Source organism: Stegodyphus dumicola, chromosome 4 (assembly GCF_044657685.1).
Source record: "Stegodyphus dumicola isolate Sdum_Otavi_A_Nest chromosome 4, ASM4465768v1".
Taxonomy (NCBI): domain Eukaryota; kingdom Metazoa; phylum Arthropoda; class Arachnida; order Araneae; family Eresidae; genus Stegodyphus; species Stegodyphus dumicola.
This window is the reverse complement of record NC_140771.1, coordinates 27,088,216-27,107,653: the sequence shown is the minus strand read 5'-3', so window position 1 is coordinate 27,107,653 and position 19,438 is coordinate 27,088,216. Positions and strand designations below refer to the sequence as shown.

At 33.8% G+C, this 19,438-nt stretch overlaps 1 protein-coding gene and 1 non-coding gene across 2 annotated transcripts in view; one reads left to right on the top strand and one right to left on the bottom strand.

The window, feature by feature from the left end:
* Nucleotides 1-19,438, top strand: part of LOC118186493 (protein APCDD1-like) — a 114,733-nt gene that overhangs the window by 49,728 nt on the left and 45,567 nt on the right. The window lies entirely within an intron of this gene.
* TRNAL-CAA (transfer RNA leucine (anticodon CAA)) lies at nt 2,420-2,535 on the bottom strand. The gene is made up of 2 exons: nt 2,498-2,535; nt 2,420-2,465 (listed from the first exon to the last, which is right to left on the bottom strand). It is a non-coding gene; the product is annotated as a tRNA-Leu (tRNA).

The window sequence follows — 19,438 nt, the reverse complement described above, 5'->3', positions numbered from 1 at the left end:
TGTTAATCTGTACAATGTTGCCACTTCTCGTTTCGAAATCGGAAGAGTTTCTTAATCAAAAATTCGTTAAAGTTTTACAAAATACGAGATAGAGAATAAAACAAATTCCACATACCAAATTTGGGCTTCCAGGTGCCCATGTTCTGGTGGAGAACTACGTTACGTACGTAGAGACATCAAAGTCTGATGGTTAAAAGATTTTCAAATAACGGTAGAGCATCAAAATCTGATACCTCTACGTACCGTTATTTTTGCACAATCCGAGGAACATTCATGCAGATTCTTCATAATTTCATTTCCTTAAATATAATCCAGGGGGATAACATTTGGAAGCAACAATTTGAAAATTGTAGCGGAAATTTATAGCGAACTGACGCAAAATATTGTTTGGAGACTAATAGCCAGTATTTATTATTGCTACCTCATTAAATATTTACTTTTGCGGAAAAAAAAAAAAAAAAAATCTAAAGCATAACTCCTAAAGGAAGCTTTAGAGCTGCAATTTTCTTTCTTAAATCCTTTTTTGGAAGCTAAAAAATACACTTAATTAAATTAAGGAAAATATTAGAGAAATATATTGCCGTATGAAATTCCGTTTAAATTATGAAATAGAATGACCATTTAATTGGACACTGTAAAAATGTATAACCTGCGTTTTATCACCCCCCAAAAAATTCTTCATAATCATTCGATTTTATTTTTAATGTAAATTACGCAGGAAACAGAACTTGCAATTTTGCAATTAATCAATTACACAAAGTTAAAAAATCACTTACACAAAGTTAAAAAAATCAGTTACATAAAATTAAAAAATCAATTACACAAAGTTAAAATCTTTTTTTTTTTTTTTTTTTTTTTTTTTTTTGAGAGGGGGGACATTTATGGTACAATGCCTATAGTATTTCCTTACGAGAATGCTTATGGCTAGTTATAGCATATGAAACAATGCAGATGTTACGCTATAACAATGTCGAATATATACCAGTATCAGGCATAATGCAATACATTATATCCTATGCTAGAGTCGATCCTTTACAAAACTCTAAAATTAGAAACTTAATTTAATTTAATTTAGAAACTTAATTTAAAATAATAAAATAAAATAATTAAAATTAGAAACTTAATTTAATTTAATTTCCGCATTGATTATGCGCCGTTACCAACTGTATGTGGTAGCTATTGATAACTTGTCTTTGCTATGCCCCATTGTCGATTATAGACTAGCCTCGATTCCATGTAGAGAGCAAAATATTTTTCAGTATAATATTAATTACATATTATAACTTAAATTATATTAAAAACCATAAAATGATTTTTAAAAATAATCAAAAGAGATTATTTGTATATTTTACACTCAAGAATTTGTTCAATGCTGTGCGATGCTTTCTTTTCTACAATTCGAAAAGCTGCTTCTAGCCTTGGGAAAAAAAAAGAGACTTGTCAGAAGTTGGATTCGAACCCACGCCCACATTCATAGACCAGAACTCTCGCAGCCAGTCATACGGGAAAGGTATTCCTTGAGTCTGGCGCCTTAGAGCGCTCGGCCATCCTGACACAGTATGAGCTTTTTCCATAAAGAGTTAAATAGCATGATCTGCAACTATTTTCGATACTCCACTATTTATTATCTCTTTTTAATAAAGGAATAATAATTCCTGTTATCGGCGGATAGGTAGTTTTAATGAGCTTTCTTTTAAAATTTATCCGTTGTCCGAAACTGAAACTATCCGTTGTCGGAAACTTAGCAGGCAAAAATGCACATATGCACATAAGATTAAGAATTTCAGTGTGAAAACTACACATCGCAATCTACATATCAAAGAAAAGTTTACCTTTACAAATTTTCAGAAGTTACAAAATAGACAAGTTAAAAAAAAAAGTGAAAGATTTAAAAACATTTCTTTTCCGTTTTTTTTCTCAAATGAACGTAATATGTGCCGCTGCAGACTTTTGAAACTAAATCTTCTTAAAATTTGACTGAGAACGAGTTTCAGTTATTAAAACGCCTTTGTTTCTATCTTACATTTAAGATGTAAATTGTGTAAACAAACAAAAAAAAAAAAAAAATGTTTGAAATGTCGATTAACATTTGAACAAAATTAAAAGAAAAATATACAGAGGCTTACAATCTATACATTAGTAGGAACGTTTATGGCAGTCGTTAAACTTTGTTTTAGATGCATAGAGTATTCTAGTGCTTTACTTGAAATATTTTAGGAAATTGGGAGTAAAGTAATTTGTTATTAGTCCAAAGTGGCTTTGTCCCTGAAGGACTATTATTTTCGTTTTCTGATTTTGAGTTGAGAACTTTAAAAAGTTGTATCACTTTTCAAATCGTTGCCACCAAAGAATTTGTTCAGTGTTGTGCGAGGTTTTTAACCTACAAGAAAAGCAGAGGAAAAAAAAAAAAAAAAAAACTTGTCAGGAGTGGGATTCGAACCCACGCCCACAATTGTGGACCAGAACTCTCGCACCCCGTCATACGGGGAAGGTATTCCTTGAGTCTGACGCCTTAGACCGCTCGGCCATCCTGACACACGAGACGGTTGCTACGTAAAGAGATAAATGGAGTGATCTGCTACTATTTCGATACCCTTTTATTTATTATCTCTTACTGATAAAGGAATAATGCTTCCGAAATCGGCCGATGAGAAATTTGAACAAGCTTTCGTTCAAAAGTTATCCGTTGTTAGAAACTTAAAAACTTAACGGAAACAAATGCATATAAAATTAAAAATTTCAGAGTGAAAACTTAAAATTGCAATCTATATCTCAAAGAAAAGTTTACTCTTAAAAATTTTGAGAAGTTGAAAAACAAACAGCTTAAAAAAATAAAAAGTGTTAAAGTAAAAAAAACCATAAAAATAATTCAATTTTTCTTCTTAAAGGAAAATAATATGTCCAGTTGGCATTCATGAAAGTAAATCTTATTAAAAGTTAGCTGAGAACGAATTTAGGTTATTAAAGCACTTTTGTTTCTATCCTACTTTTTTAATGTAAAATGTGTAAACAGAAAATTATGAAAATATTTAAAACGAGCATTTACATTTGAACAAAATTAAAATTAGAAATATATAGCGGCCTGCAATCTGTACATTAGTAGAAAAGTTTAGAGCAGTCGTTAAACTTTATGAGACTTGTGTTGTAAGTTAACTTTTGTCGCACCATATTATAAAGAAGTCACATGAAATAACTGTTTAAATTTGTAAATTTAATTCTGTATTCAGCAACTTCCATTTATCGAAATTATGTATCAGGTATGATGAAATTGCTGTTCGTGAGTTGTGTGAGGCTCTTTGATTCTTTACTGTGTTTCGCGAGCTGTATGAGGGCAAAAAGCATTTTATTTTTGAAACAGAAATCGTGCAGCCACACGATTCTTTAGCAATTGTTAATTTAATTTCTTAAATTACACTATATTTGTAATACAGTGGATTGCACACATAATCGCCTCGTAGCACGAACGCCTCACTTTACAAGTAATTCACGAGCAAATTGACTAACAAATTATTTGAACAAAAAATGCCTCGTAGGCGAACGGTGTCTAGAGTTACGAACACTCTAATCAGCAAGAGATGATTTTGAAATGTGTTTTGAGATAACTTTTGCTATGTAATTTATATTCGCCGTCCAACCGGGATAGTTGTTACTGATTTTGATTGCCGTACCGAAGAGCCCTCGCGAATCTCAGAGAAGGTGTAGATGTTTGTAAATGTATAGTGTCTGTGTGGCATGGGGGCACTCCAAATATACGGCGATTCGAATGCCCTCTCGAGAGGATTATTGTAGGGGAAGATGGGTGCTCTTTTTCAAAATTAACAGAGCAAAACTGGAGTGGAACTGAGCAAAGTTGGACTGTCACCTGCATGGCGCCCAAGGCTTAGGCGCAATCTAACCTTCTTGCTACGATGAATCTAACCAACGACAGGCGCAATCTAATCTTCTTGCTACGATGAATTTTATGGTCTTCTTCTGATATCAGACAGGTGAGATTAGTCACAACAACAACAAGCAAATTATATTCGGGGATTTCTGGAAACACAATTTGTATGACAGCGGCGAAGGAGATTTAGTGAAAGAAGTACATAATTGAATTCTTGGTTTTGTGGTTCATTTTCTCAATAAACATATTTTGAGTAATTCCTCAGATTTTAATTAATAGTTCGAAATTCAGCAGTCATGAGTGAATAGTTCAGCTGGTAGACAGAAGGAGTCAGGTACGTGTCACAACATTTATGTGCATGCTTGTAAGTTGTTAAAAATAATCAAGATCTATTTGTAGTGCTCTATGTCTAGAGCCATCCATTTATGTCTAGAGTCATCCACACAATTCGAGAGCTAGCTTCGAGAATTTTGAAAAGAGCAATTGACAGATTACTTGGAAGTTTCTTCATATTTCATTGGAAGCCACACTGAAAAATATGGAATTCAAGGTCACGATTTACTTTAAAGATTCTAATACCACTGACATTCCAACTTTCGTGTTCATTTTACAGTGCAAGCTTCTGCTAAGCTTCAAAAATTAATCTTTTCAAAGTTTTGAGTAAAAATGTTCGATTTCTAAAGTTAGGATTCAAAAGAATGATTAAAGAAAGAAACACTTAAGATTCGAGGTTTGAAATGCAAATCTTTCTGAAGGTTCAGATGCCCCAACGTCAAAAGAAACAAAATGTAGCTAATAATCCTTTTTGCATTTAAATAATTAAATCCATTATTTGCTCGATTATTGAACGCTTATTAGCATTGTGTTGGTTCCCGTGGTTCTTGTACCAGGAAAACTAAATTATTATTTTTTATTTTAAATTATTATTTTTAATATCTTGCAAAATTGACAACTTATTTTAAAACAATTTTTTACGAATATTAGTTATGAAGGCCAGTTTCGCTTAGAAAGTCCTCCACGAAGGCATCCCTCAGCTTAGGAAGAGAACTCTCATGGTCTTCGCCATGTTCAAATAAACACACAAACTTTATTTCAATAGCAGTTTTTCCGTAAATGCAGCCTGTCCCATTTCACTTATTGTATTTCTTTATAGAAAGCTTATGAGTGAAAAATAAATAAAAATTACTGGATCTGTTTTTCAAATTACTAGTTTACTTTTCATTCAGACGTGAAGCTTTTATTGTACTCGCAAAGACGATTACGATCTTTTCTTTTCATTTCAGTTCACGTCCGTTAAAATCAGTCAGTAATTATAAACCGGAGAAGGGAAGAAATCAAGAGAAAATACCTATTCCTGTCTGGGAGAGCGAAAAAAATTAATTACACCCTACAATCGTAGGAAAAAACTTTTCTAAGTATTAAGCAGGAAAATAACAATTATTTATTCACATTTATTAGCCCAAAGGGTTGCCCCTTTGCCCAGAAGGGCTATTAATTTCGTTTTGGCATTTTGCGTTGATTCACTATACATGTCGGTTCACTTTTCCAATTATTGCCACCAAATATTAGAGCCTTGCATTATACTAAAGAAGTTAAATAATAAAGAATCTGCATGAATGTATGTATGTTTCTCGCAGTGTGAAAAAACAACGGTACCTAGAGATATCCAATTTTGAATAACGTACTCTTCCATTCGAATATGGGCATCCGGAAGCCCAAATTTCGAATTTGGAATCTGTTTTATTATCTATTTAATATTTGTCAAACGTTAAATAATTTTTTATTAACAAACTCAATAATTTCGAAGCGGGGAAAGAACTGTGGGGAAAGAAAAAAAAAAAAAAAGAAAAAAAAATCTCGAGTACGCGAGACTGTGTATCGGAAATTCTAAAGATATGCTGGTTTAACTATTTTGTGATATTATTGTTGAATTGAATTTTATAATTTAAGTGCGAAGAACGTGATATTCAATAAGTAAAGGTAACACACAAAACGTTAGAAAACGCCCCTTTGGGCATAAGATAAAATCTGAAGGCTTTCAGATTTTTTTTACCATATTAATTACACAAAAAGTATATTTTCATTAATTTATTTCAAAAGTTTCATTTTAGGAAAATCTGTTTTAATTATTTTTAAAACGATGTAAATTCGAATTTGGAGCTCTTAGAAGAAATTTAGTTGTTCAGAAATTCTATTGGAGAAATTCTCTAGAAATTCTGTGGGAGCTAGAGACTAAAACCGAGTTTGAAAACAGAGACACATTTTTTAAGTGAAAAGATAAAGTGAAGAAACACATTTTTATCACAAGTTCTAAATTTTGAAACCTAAGCATTTGGAATTTAAGGTAATTCAGAATCCAATCCCACTCGGTGTATCGGCCCACTTTACGATAATCATAAGTAGGGGATGTATGGTCTTAATTAGTAATTTATTTCTTAGATGGCGCCACTAGAACACTATTTTTTAATTCGAAATTGCTATAAAATGGCACAAAATTAAAAAAGCAACAAAAAAATTTATTGCTTCCTTCGATCGCGTACTACACGATTACCTCTTTTTCGCATATATTTCTGTATTCAACAGTACTTGGAAAAGCTCTGTTTTACTTCCCTTCCCCCCAATCTGTTAGTCGTTTGTTTAATTTACATTTATATATCATTATGTTCCTTATCTCTATATATGTTTTCAAAGCTTGCTAAAATCGTTAGTAAGAAAATAAATGGGCAGCATTTGATTTTAATATTTCACCAGAAGATGGATAATATTAATCGGCTAGAAAAAGATAAGAACAGAAGTATTACAGAGGAGGGATTAGGACAATATTCAAAAAAGCATAAAAGAAAAATACAAAATTTCCTAGCTGATTCTATTACTTCTTAAAGTGTAGATAATTGGGAAACGGCGCTTTACTAGTGTAGAAACTTTAGCTTGACCACTGGAATAGTGTGTTGCATTGATAGTTCAATGCAAAGGTATCTGAAGGTAAGCTATAACCAAACCTATGCTACTACTGTCTGATAATTTAAATCAGGCATTTCAAAGCCGTTACCATTTCCCCTATTCATTATCGTCACATGTGTGATCATCACGGCAGAGCATTCATTTTCTCCACATAATTTTAGACTTAACTCAAGTAGCCTTCATTTTATTTGAGTGCTTTTCATTAAACAAAACATGCTAAATGCAAATAAAAAATCGAAATCGAGTGAATGGTTAAGCAGCATTTAGTAGCCTCTGCTACTTTAACCATCTCTGTTGGAGATATGCCCTAAGGCGTTGGGAAGAATTAAAAATTAAGGTGATTTACACCGCACCGACAAAGGTGAAGCAGGAACATGTGCTAATGCACGTGAGTTGGTCAAGTAGACTTTGGAGACGGAGGGTTCAAGCATCTGCCGCTGTACAAGCTGTGATGTATCTTCACTAGTTGAAGAAAGATGATACGTCGATGCCAGTCACGTGAGTGGTCACCCACCCAAGTACTGACCCCGAGCTCTGCTGCTGTAAACAGGGGAATCTGTGTGTTGAAAAAGTGAAAAGAAATCGTAAACATAGTGAAATTACCTCAAATGCTTCTAAGCTGGTGATTACTCTTCACTTTCAGCAAATCTCATCATGCAAATAAACTGGGAATCTTTATATATATAAGGGGCTAAAGTGTGTGTCACTGATAGATTATTGTTGCCACTCGGAAAAATGAGCGCGGAAATTGACGTTTCTGTAGTTTTTAATTAATATCTCGGCCGATTAAAATCATACGAAGATGAGAATGGTATCGATGGATTCGGAGAAATTTTTGGAACACCAGGATACACGTCTCGAATTTCAACTCGGCGCCGTTCCGTAGATATTCGAGAAAAAAGAATTTGGCACGTAGCCAAATCCCTCTAATAGGGAAAATTCAAGAAAGAAAGAAGAAATGTAGGGAAAACGTAGGGGGAAATTAGTTTTTAATTAATATCTCGGCTAATTAAAGTCCCAAGAAGACGCGAATGGTCAAAATGGCGTGCCACGGACCTGCGGAATCCAATGGTGTGCTTCGCTAAGCCCAGGAGCCAGCCGTTTCCGTGGAGATGATGTTACTTCACCCCATATACATATGCGGCTTAAGTGTCTGTTTGTCGCCGATAGTTTATTGGTTGCTTGCGTAACTAGCCAATGGGGTGAAGTTGCCACGATACAGGATTGCCGTTTCATATGAGACGTAGACAATTTCCTGTAAAATTTGCCATTGCTATGACCATCAATAAGTCTCAGAGTCAAACGCTTAAGCGTGTTGGCATTTTTTTGCCTGAGCCTGCATTTGGACACGGTCAACTTTATGTTGCCTGTTCAAAAGTTCGTGAAAGAACGGACGTAAAATTAAAAATAATGGATGGTCCTCTGCAAGGCGAGCTTAAAAATGATGGAAAGATCTACACAAGAAATGTTGTGCACAAAGAGATCTTTGGCATGTGAATTAACATTTTATTATTTAAATCACCTTTATTTATTGAGCTAGCGGTGGCTCTTAAGAAATGTATCGCCAGTGTTTCCTTCATTGCACTCTACTTTAAGAAATTAAGCAAGTAGAAGGAGGAAAGCCCGTGGGGCAATAAGCAAAGGAGCATCTTCGCCGCCTGCCCTGGGTAATTCAGTTTCAATTAGCAGACACCTTTGCACAAATCATTTTAATTACAATTTATAATATCTAGAACAGCGGTCATTTCGTATGACCGCCGGGCGTTCTAATAAAAAATAAGCGAGTTCCATGGTTAAGAGTTAAAATCAAGCGGCATAAAATAACCTTAAAGTTCCCATTTTAAAGTAAGAAACTAAGCAATATCAACAAGAAAGGAATTAGCGAAAAAGAACTGTTATCGTCTGAAAGATGGTAATAGGATTTCAAAATAAGGTAGGACATCCTTAAATTAGATATTTCAGGTGAAGTAAAATCAGAAAACAAAGGTGCAAATATAAATATAGTTTCTGATGCGATTTGAGAAAATTTATCTCCTCGTCAAATATATAATGTTGATTATATATTTGACGTTTTATGACGTTGCTTCTGCATTAGAATGGTTCGAAGACTGAGCACAAACGGTTTCAGTTTGAATAAAGACAGGGTGAATATCTTATTTTCTAAACATATTTCTGAAAATCATTAAACGTTTGTTATTGAAAAATGTAACGTACAGCATTTAAGTCTCGCTGATTTGTTTGTAATTCATAAAGTTCAATCAAATACTTGGATGCCTGTAGACCTAATCGAAGAGTAGTTTTTCCACCACTTTGCATGAGCTGTTAGAAATAATTCTACGGTTAACGTAACAAAATAGAGCTTAAAGAAATTCGTTAAACTGTATTTAAAATATGATATTTGATAAGCAATGAATATTCATATTTTAAAGAATTAGAATCTATAAAGAAGCGGAATTCGAACTTACTTCATGTACCAATAATAACGATGATTTCAAAGCAAAAATTGATTAATTTTTTATTTTATAGTAAGTTTTAGTTATTAAACTTGTTTACTGAATTATTATATACAATTTTTGCCTTTAGTCAATACATTCAATTACCCGAAGATTAAAAAAAGGAAAAAAAGCTACTTTGCAGCATTATATACACTACGACCACAAATGTCCTTACTCAGCCTTTACTTTAGCAACCATTGGTAGTAAACGTATACTTTCAATTACAAAAGCATTTTAACTAATGCTAATACTCGTGTTTTTGCATTTTTAAATTCAAGGAATTTAATTTTATCAAAATCACGAAATCTAAACTATTTATGTATATATTTTTTTGCTAGCATTCCTTGAAACAATGTTTAGATGACTCCCTAGAGTCGAGTTTCCAAGAAAAATGATATTCCGGCATTGTTACGACAATCTGCCTTAGAAACTATACACGCGATTCCCGCTAAAGCTACCCTTATCTATACTGATGGGAGTAAAAGCGAGGACTCTCGTTCTGGTAGTGAAGTTGTCACTAAATGCACAAATGGAAATATTGTTAAAATAAAGAAAAGAAATTCTGACTTCAGTTCTGTTTTTAAGAGTGAGCTTGTAGCCATCGAAGTGAGACTAAACGCTGTTTCGTCCTTTACAGATCTTAAAGCAGTATGGTTTTTGCCTGACAGTCGTAGCGCCATCCAATATCTTTCAAACTAGCGAAGAGTTGGTGATAGGGCCGGAATTGCAGTTCTTAGCAAGCTTAAGCAAGTCTCGTCACTCTGTGAAGTGCACCTTCAGTGGATTCCTTCCCATGTTGATATGTGAGGGAATGAAATGGCAGACATTCTGGCGAAGGAGGGTTCTGATGAACCATTACCAGTTACCAATTCATTGACATATCTTGAACTGCATTCCATTAGAAGACAAGCATACAGGCAAATTTGGCTCGTTCCCCCGAATCATCCCTGGAATCAAGCTGATTGTCCTGGAAGATCTCTTGCTATTGATTGCGATAGATGTGTTCAGACAACGCTTGCCCGATTCTTCAGTGGACACCTGAAAGGACTTACTTTTGAGAGAGGTCTCAAGATGCACCCAATTTGTTCTAAATGTCAAAATGCACCGGCATCACCGGCACATATCCTTGAGTGCCTGGAATTGTCTTCTGAGGACCTTTACAAGTCTCCTAAGCTTGTTTTCGATTTTCTGAAGGTGAATGGACTCGTGGACCTCGTCTAGTATATTCCTAGACATGGAGATTAGTAACAAAAACATATATTTTTGCGGTCCGTACAGAAAAAATTCGAAAATGTTCAGAAACATTTTATACTTTATTATTACTTTTATTAAATTTTATATTTATTATAAAAAATAAAATGCGAAAAGTGTGACTTTCGTATGGAAAAAAAAAAATGACTGAGGTACTTTTAATCAGGGATTGTATACAAAGTGAACTATTTCTATTAGTATGTAAAGTAAAATAAAACATTAGTTTCGAAATAGGTTCCAGATATTAATAAATTAAGCGATAGACACTTTTGTACAAATTATCGTGAAAACTTATTTTACAAAAGGAGATCTTATTCCCAGAACCTTATAAAATCGTGTTCTAGAAAATACTGGCGTGCTTCATTATTGTCCCATGCTCGTAACATTATTTGCGTATGCTAAAAATTGAAAATATTTCTAGTTTAATGATTTTTCCTATTCTTAGTCAATTGTGATTTTAAAGTAACAAAACTGCAAGAGATTATTAATAGAGTTTGAAAACTTAAAAATTACTTGTGTGGGAATTCTTTTGGCATACCATGTGTAACAAAATTATAAATCATAGAATGTTACACATTACTAAATCGCAAAAGATTATCATTACCGGGTTAAAAGGAAAAAATCAACTTAACTGTTCTAATTTATTTATTACCGATCTCTTAAAGCAAATCAAAGATGACTTCAAACATCTTAAATTTTGAAATTCTTGGTCAAATTTTGTCATACAATAATCAAACTTTTTGTGTTTCTTTTATAATAAGTTCTCAAAATTCTCCTAAATATAAGTACAAGGATCGGGGGACAGTATAAAAGACTAGATTTCATATTTTTTACAAAATTGATGTCTTTAAATTCAAAAATACCAAAACATGAGTATTTGAGTTATTTAAAATATTTTCGTGACTGGAAGTATATATCTACGAACAACGGTTGGGAAAGTAAAGGCAGGGTATGGACATTTGTGGACAAGTTCGGAAATTTCGGCACATATAAATAATCTCTGGCATCGTAAAGTCTGAATTAGGCCTAAACATCAAACTTGCTATACGTAGTATCTCGCCTTAAAAATATCTTTTATTACAGCAGTAAGTTTTTATAAAAATTATTATTTGGATGCATTAAAAATTAAATGAATTTCAATTTATACCAACTATATAAAATATTAAAACACTGACAAATCAAGATTTTTATTAATAAGTTTGCGTATTGCTTTTATATCGTTCAGTTTGTTAAATAGTTACAGACTGATTTAATTTGAAAAACAAGTCTAATGAATCTGAAAAAAATAAGAATAAGAAGTTAATAAGATAAAGAATAAGAAGTTAATAAGATAAAGAAGTTAATAAGATAAAGAAGTTAATAAGATAAAGAATAAGAAGTTAATAAGAAATTAAGAATAAGATGTTAATCTGAAGAAACTCCACACTCAAGAGACTATGGGTATCCAACTTAAATCCTTATATTTCTCACAGCCAAAATGCATATCGAGTTATCTGAATGATAAATGCAGTGTAGCGTAACAAATAATTAAAACATTTTAGCAAGACGCTGCTAAGTTTTTAATATCAAAAGCAAAAGTTTGTTTTTATATGAAACACGAAAAGTGAAGTCTTTCAAAACATCTAACTTGAGTGGAAAATGCAGAGCTGTTGCCAAATTTTGTTTTTGCTTGAAATTTTACTAGTTACTGCATACAAAACTTCTTTCTTTTTCCAAGCCGTTTTAGGAAGTGAAATCGTGGCAACTAATTTTTCATCGGGTATTGCACGCTGACGTATTCTTTTACTCGAGAAATCGGCTGGATTTATGAAGTCCTAAAAAAGTGCGAGATGTCGCATAACTATCAATCAGCTGAGTCAGTTACGATCTCTGCATCTACAACTCTGATGGTTTTGAAGAGAGGTGAATTGCGGACGCACTGAATTAGAAAACTGAGGAAGCAAAATTGAAAAACTAAGAGAACACTAGGCTCTGTGGCATTCTATATCAGTCGAATTTGTTTTTCAACTTGTTGACTCATTAGAACTTTCGTCTCCTATCCTTAGATGGATTTTATATCGTTCTTTTAAACTGGAATTAACTTTTAAACAGTTCTTTTAAAAGGGAACCATTTTTGACCACAGAAATGTTTGCTGTTGATGATTTTCAATTTCTTTTGGCATTACTGTACAAACGTTGGCATTTAAATTTCAGGACAACTATTGCTGCAAGGAAATTAAAGGCACTATAATAATGGCGATGGTTATTATTAGAAGTAATTCCTATTATTCCTTTTGAGATTAGCAACAAAATCCTGAGCCCTTCTAAAACGAAGTGCTACTTATTTCAAGCCACGACATGGACATACAATCCGTCGCTGAGGACATAATATTCGTATTACATTTTAAACTGCTGAGTATTAAAAAATATTAAGTGGAAGATTGTTAAATTTGGCAGAAATTTGTGAACACATCCGTTGTATCCCATGGCGTCTTAATTGAAAAAATTTATGAATTGTATTGGAAAGAAGAGTAACCAAAGAGAATTAAACTATTCTAAGACAGTATTTGAAAGTTTGTTAATTAACGGAAGATTGGCAAAAGCACCAGTTGATCAGAGAATGTCGTATATGAAACAGATGTTTTTGTGGACATATAGCAGAGGCTTCGGTAGAGCCGGTTGTAATGACTGAAAGCTTTCTGAAAGAAAACATTGGGGGTGACTTTAGAGTGACACGAAAATTTGGATGCTGTAAACAAATCTGAAATAGAGTGATTGTAACTCTTGGAGAATGCAGCTATTGAGTTCAACGGATAGGCACACTGATTGAACAATGAATACTGTTTTATTCTGTTGTCTGGACCATTCTATGGATTTTGCAAAAATCCACTTTCATCTTTTCATCTCGATGTTAGAAATAAATTAGTCTTTCTAAACGTTTTGCAACTCTAAATGTTGTTACAGAACCCACTATGCATTTATCATATTTGCACCTTGGGAATAGGCATAGGTACAGGTACCGGTACAAACTAGGCCAGCACTTCTGCAGTACCATAGGTGATTGATATATTGCTGTACCTAGTTAACTGTTAAGCTTCCCTTTCAATAATGAGGAAGAATACTCCAAAAGCACCACTAACCTGACCGCCGACCCTAGAACTTGACGAATCTTTCGTCGTATTTGCCATCTAACAGATACTGTTTCATACCTGCTAGTTCTGTTCGTGGGTAGAATCAGCAGGTAAGATGGCCTTTTTAGATATTCTGCAAAAGCTTACAGAGCCACAGACACATATAGTTTTACATATATATTTTTACATATAATACTACACATTTTTGATACTTTTTGATTGCAGCTGTTTGTTATGACCTATTTAACACAGCATTTCTTGTTTGTAGGATATTACTAACGATTCATTGTACTGAAAAGTTTCAAAAGGTTAATATATGACGCTATACATTATTAGGATAATGGAATTCGTTGTCTCTGATACGTTACAGTTATATCAGATACATCTTTTTCCTTAGCAGTTTAAATAAAACATGTTTCTATATAAAAACTGGAATTTTGAATAAATACAGTACTAGTTACCATTGGTACATTCTAGCAAAGTTGGTTTCTTGGCAGTTACGTTTGACAAAAACTGAGCAAGTTCCACTTTTAAATTCAAGTCTCAGTTTTACACACAGATAACCATAATTGCAACTATAGTGAGATGAATATACAGAAGTTTCACAAGGACAACACTTGGCTAAAGAAAATATCAAGCAGCCCAAACGGATAGTTGCTAGCGACGCTGACTACCATACCGAAGTGCTTTAAATATGCTGCGAGTCGAAAGACCTCTCGAGAGGTCTCGAGAGGCTGGTGGTAGGGGAAGCGGAGTGAAAGACCCTCGGACCCGTCGCCCGGGAGTGCTGTAGATCGAAATTGGGGTGGAACTGAGCAAGGTCGCACAGTCACCTGTATGGTAAATTTCCTTCTTCTGATGTTGCTGTCAGACAAGTGAGATAAGTCACAACAACAACACAACAGAAATTAATTAAAACAATGCTACCTAACGAAAACAAAGCCCTCTAAATTACACTGATAACAGTATGTGGCAATTAACGCAACAAATATACTACCTACAATTAAATGCAAAATTTACGATTGTATGCAAAAAAATAAATAAAATAGAAGAAATTAAATTCAATTTACTCAACTGACCAAAATAAATATATTTCACTTATTATAAAACTCCTGTTAAATTCATTAAATATTACTTATTACAGACTATAATTGCTGTTTAGTAGCATAATATGAATAAAAATTATACCTATAATTATGACAAATACACTGCTGGCTATTCAGATTGCGACACCTAGAAGGAATGATCTGACGAACGTCAAAATCAAGTGAAAGGAAGAAGAGGTTGGGATATGCGAATGATTAGTATTTCAGCGCATTTAGACAACGCAGGAGGGATAAACGACGTCTGAAGCACTGGATAAAAGCAAAGTTTTATAATGGATTTCTCATTCGGAAAGCATCTTGTAAGGTAGGAGTTGGCTCAGAATATCGTGTTATGCCTCGAATAATAAGATATGCTTACCAGCAAGTATCGGAATTCGTTGAATATCGAGACAGGATCGTTGAATATCGAGAGTGTGGATTATCGTACCATGATATCGCCTTTCTCACTGGTCGATATCCAACCACCGTCATGTCATTATGGAATCAATGGGTTGCTGAGGGTTATATTGAACAGCATGCATGATCTCAACGCCCTCCCGCAACTAACCCCCGTGAGGACAGTACTGTTGTGAGGTCAGCCCTGCAAAACCGTACAACCACATAACAGACCATTAGTCAGGAAATGGGCATGTTTTCAGCACGTCCAGTATCAGCTCGTAGTGTGCGTCGACGTTTGCAGCAGCGTGGACTATTAGCACGGCGATCCTTACTTGGGCTTCCCTTGAGAATGCAGCGTAGAGAGAGATGGCGAATCTGGTGCCCCAAACGACAAAAGTGGCACAATATCATCTTTTTAGACGAATCCCGGTTCTGTGTACAGTATTCTGATGGCCGTATACGTGTCTGGAGGCTTCAAGGATACTATACGTCTCCTGCTTGCATTCGATATCGGCATAGGGACCCTGCAGCTATTGTGATGGTTTGGAAGCCATTGGGTACAGAAAGAGGCGCAGCCCCCCATCCACCTAATCGATTTGATTTTATGATGATTTTATGATTTTTATGGAAGCCATTGGGTACACGACACGCACATCTCTAGTTCGGATCGACGGTAATTTGAACGCAGATCGATACATTTCTGATATCTTACGTCCTGTGACTGTGCCCTATCTTCGAGGTCTGCCAAACGTCATCTTTCAACAAGATGGTGCAAGACCACATGCTGAACGTCATGTTCTGACCTTCCTTGATACACAGGGTATTCGATTGCTGCTCTGGTCTGCCCAATCTTGTCACCAATTGAAAACATCTGGTTATGGGTTGATGAGAAACGGCCCGCCACCCTTCTCCAGCTAATAGGGTCAATGAAGCGACTTGAAGCAGCATAGAATGACTTGCCTGTTTCTGTCTTCCAAGCTCATTTCGACTCCATGCTTAAAAGGCTGCCAGGGCTGGCAGATGTTTCTACTCATTTCGCACCTATGTAAACCGATAGACTACTTACAAATTTGATCATTTTGTCTTCATGTCATACTGCATACGCACAATAAATATCTTTTTTGTGTTTGCTTTCGTTCATGGTGTTGCATTTGTAATGTCCAGCAGTGTATATCAATGTTGCTCAGTTACAATTATGATTTGATATTACATGATAAATACTACTTTTTCACCTTGGAAAAAAAATCGTTGCTACATAAAGAATATTTTTTCAAGAATACAAGTAGTGTTTAATTCTCTGTGTTTCATTTGCAGATGTGCACAGACTATATTAGAAATAAAAAATTACACCGTTTTAGTATGTTTCAACCATGTATGGATGATAATGATGATAACACTAGCTAAATACTAAACCATATTAAATAATATTATTTATGATTTTCAATTAATTTCAGTATATTCTAAATGTTACTGGTAGTATTTAATTACTTTGTTACTATTATCACCATGAAAACACATAAATATTATACCCAATTTAAGATTTAAATGAATACTATATATTAAATTTGACAGAAAACATTGACTAACTACAAATTAAAATACAATATCTAAGATAAGTTAAGTTATTTAATTACGGCAAAGCCTCGAGGGTTATCTGCCTAAGAGGAGGGATGCCTTCGTGGTTATAGCCGAAAACATCGCGGACGAAAACGTCGTGGAGAAAACAACGCAAGGGAAAACGTCGTGGTACAAAATATCGCGGGAGAAAACATCGCAAAGAAAAAATCGCAATTCTAAAACATCGTGGTACAAAATATCGTGGTCAAAAATAAAGCGGTTCGAAAACTTCGCAGTTTAAAAACATCGTCGTCAAAAATATCATGGTAAAAAATAAAGTACAAATCATCGCATGACGATAACATCGCATACATGGGTTTTTCAAATCGCATAGTGGCATATTATGTAACTGAATTTCGTCATAACTAACAAATGGACATTCAAAAAAGTGATTGCATGCTATACATGAAAATGTTAACGACACTTTAAGAATAAACGGAAACAAAGCAATATGTAATTTTCATTAAAAAAATATCAGATTAACAAATGTGAAAGAAAATAATTTGATCATTAGCTAAGCAATTTTTATAGAAGTAACCTTATGCAGTTATTTATCTTCCTTTTTCCAAGCATTTTTTGACTGTGCATTTCATGGAAAATTGTCAGTTAAACTTTATGAAAAGCTTAATTTATTAATGATCTTTATTAATTTAACTATATAAATTTAAAATTCTATTAAGCTTTTTAAGTTGAATTAATTTTCTACTCATTTTAAGTTTTTAAATGTTTAAGTTTCCTTCTTATTTTTTCAGCAAAAATTTATTAGTTTGTTCAAATGTATAAAATATAAAAGTAAAAGAATCCCTCTTTACTTCTTGAGCTCTATGATCTCTATACGAACATGCATTTGCATCTTTCAAAACCTGAAAACGCATGTGTGCGATGTTATCGTCCTGCGATGATATGTAGATACTTTATTTTTTACGACGATATTTTTGAGGACGATGTTTTTAAACTGGGAAGTTTTTGAACCGCTTTATTTTCGACCACGATGTTTTTAGAACTGCGATGTTTTCGACCACGATGTTTTGCACCACGACGTTTTCTCCTTGCGTTGTTTTCTCCACGACGTTTTCTCCTTGCGTTGTTTTCTCCACGACGTTTTCGTCCGCGATGTTTTCGTCCGCGATGATTTCGGCGGACACCTGCGCGGCCAGCCCGTTCGCGGGATTCGAACCTCAGACCGAACTACCAGTGTTTAGCGATTTTACCGCTCGGCCGCTGGTGGACCGCAATATCTAAAAAAGAATACAGGCAATTTTATGTACTAGATAAATAAATGAAATATGATCCAGTGAAATATAGTAGGTTGATCCAGTGAAATTATATATATTATAATATGTAAATGTACTTTACATATTATAATATTTTCTATAGTATTTTAAAATGTAACGAATGAGCATAAAAATATTACCTAAAAAATTTATAGAATATAAGATTGCTACTAAATTTATAGCAAATACTCAGAGAAAAATTAACACAATCCCCTTTATACAACAAATGTATATACTATAGATTACACACAAACAAATATGTACAAAAGAAGCTACGAAATGTAAGATAACTGATTAATAAAAATAAATATTTTATTCAGGGATACAAAAATACGATGATACTAGTCAGTTGACACAACTATAGTTTTCATAGCCATAATTAAGAATATATTATTCAAATATATTAAGATATAATAAAATAATACCTCTTTAGGACAATAAGTTATTAAAATAGAATTTCTAATTAGATATACTTGTTTGTTTGAGGTGAAAACGAGGTGACAAGATTTAAAAAAATGCATTCCCGATCGACGTATTGTGTTGCACAATATTTTGTAATCTGTGACAGTTTGTCCAGTACGGAATGTTTTTCTAATAAATTTTCGGCCCGCATATGCCAGTTGTTAGATTTAGCTGTTTTTTTAAATTCCTACTATTAGCTCACACTCTCCCCCCTATCTTGCTCAAATTTTCAATCATTAATAAAATAGTTTTTATTCATTCACTCAGGTTCAAATACATTTTTTAAAATTTGTAGTAGATGACACTTGATGTTAATACAGTTTTTTCACATATTAAAGATAATTAAAATTTAAAATTTCACATATTAAGACTTACAAATAATGACTCTTTATTTGGAATTCTCACGCGCTGTAAAATTTAATATTATAACAACTTATAAATAATAGTACATGACTCTGATCAAAGGCATTGTAATATTTAACAAAAATAAGTGGCAACAATAAGACAGAGTTCTAAAGATTTTTAAAGTGTATGGCATGAAAGTATTGTAGTTTTATGGAGTTGGATGAAGCGGATGTAATGTCCCATTAATGTAGTAAAAATTCTCATAATTAGGAATTGACTTTATTTTTTTTTATTTATTTATTTTATTTATTTTTTTTTAATGTATATTACTTGTTAAGATGTGTTTGAAGAGTATTCCTCCAGTGAAACACAAGAAATGAACATCCCGGGGAGACGGAGGGAGAACACCCCAGGTGGGATCAGTCCAATGACCTCCCCCTCTCTTTCCCTACCACCAACTTCTCGAGAGAATTTCGGCTTGCCGTGTATTTTGAGTGCCCTCTTGCCGCCCAAACACTATACGCTTACAAACATTCATTCTTCCTCCAGGATTTCA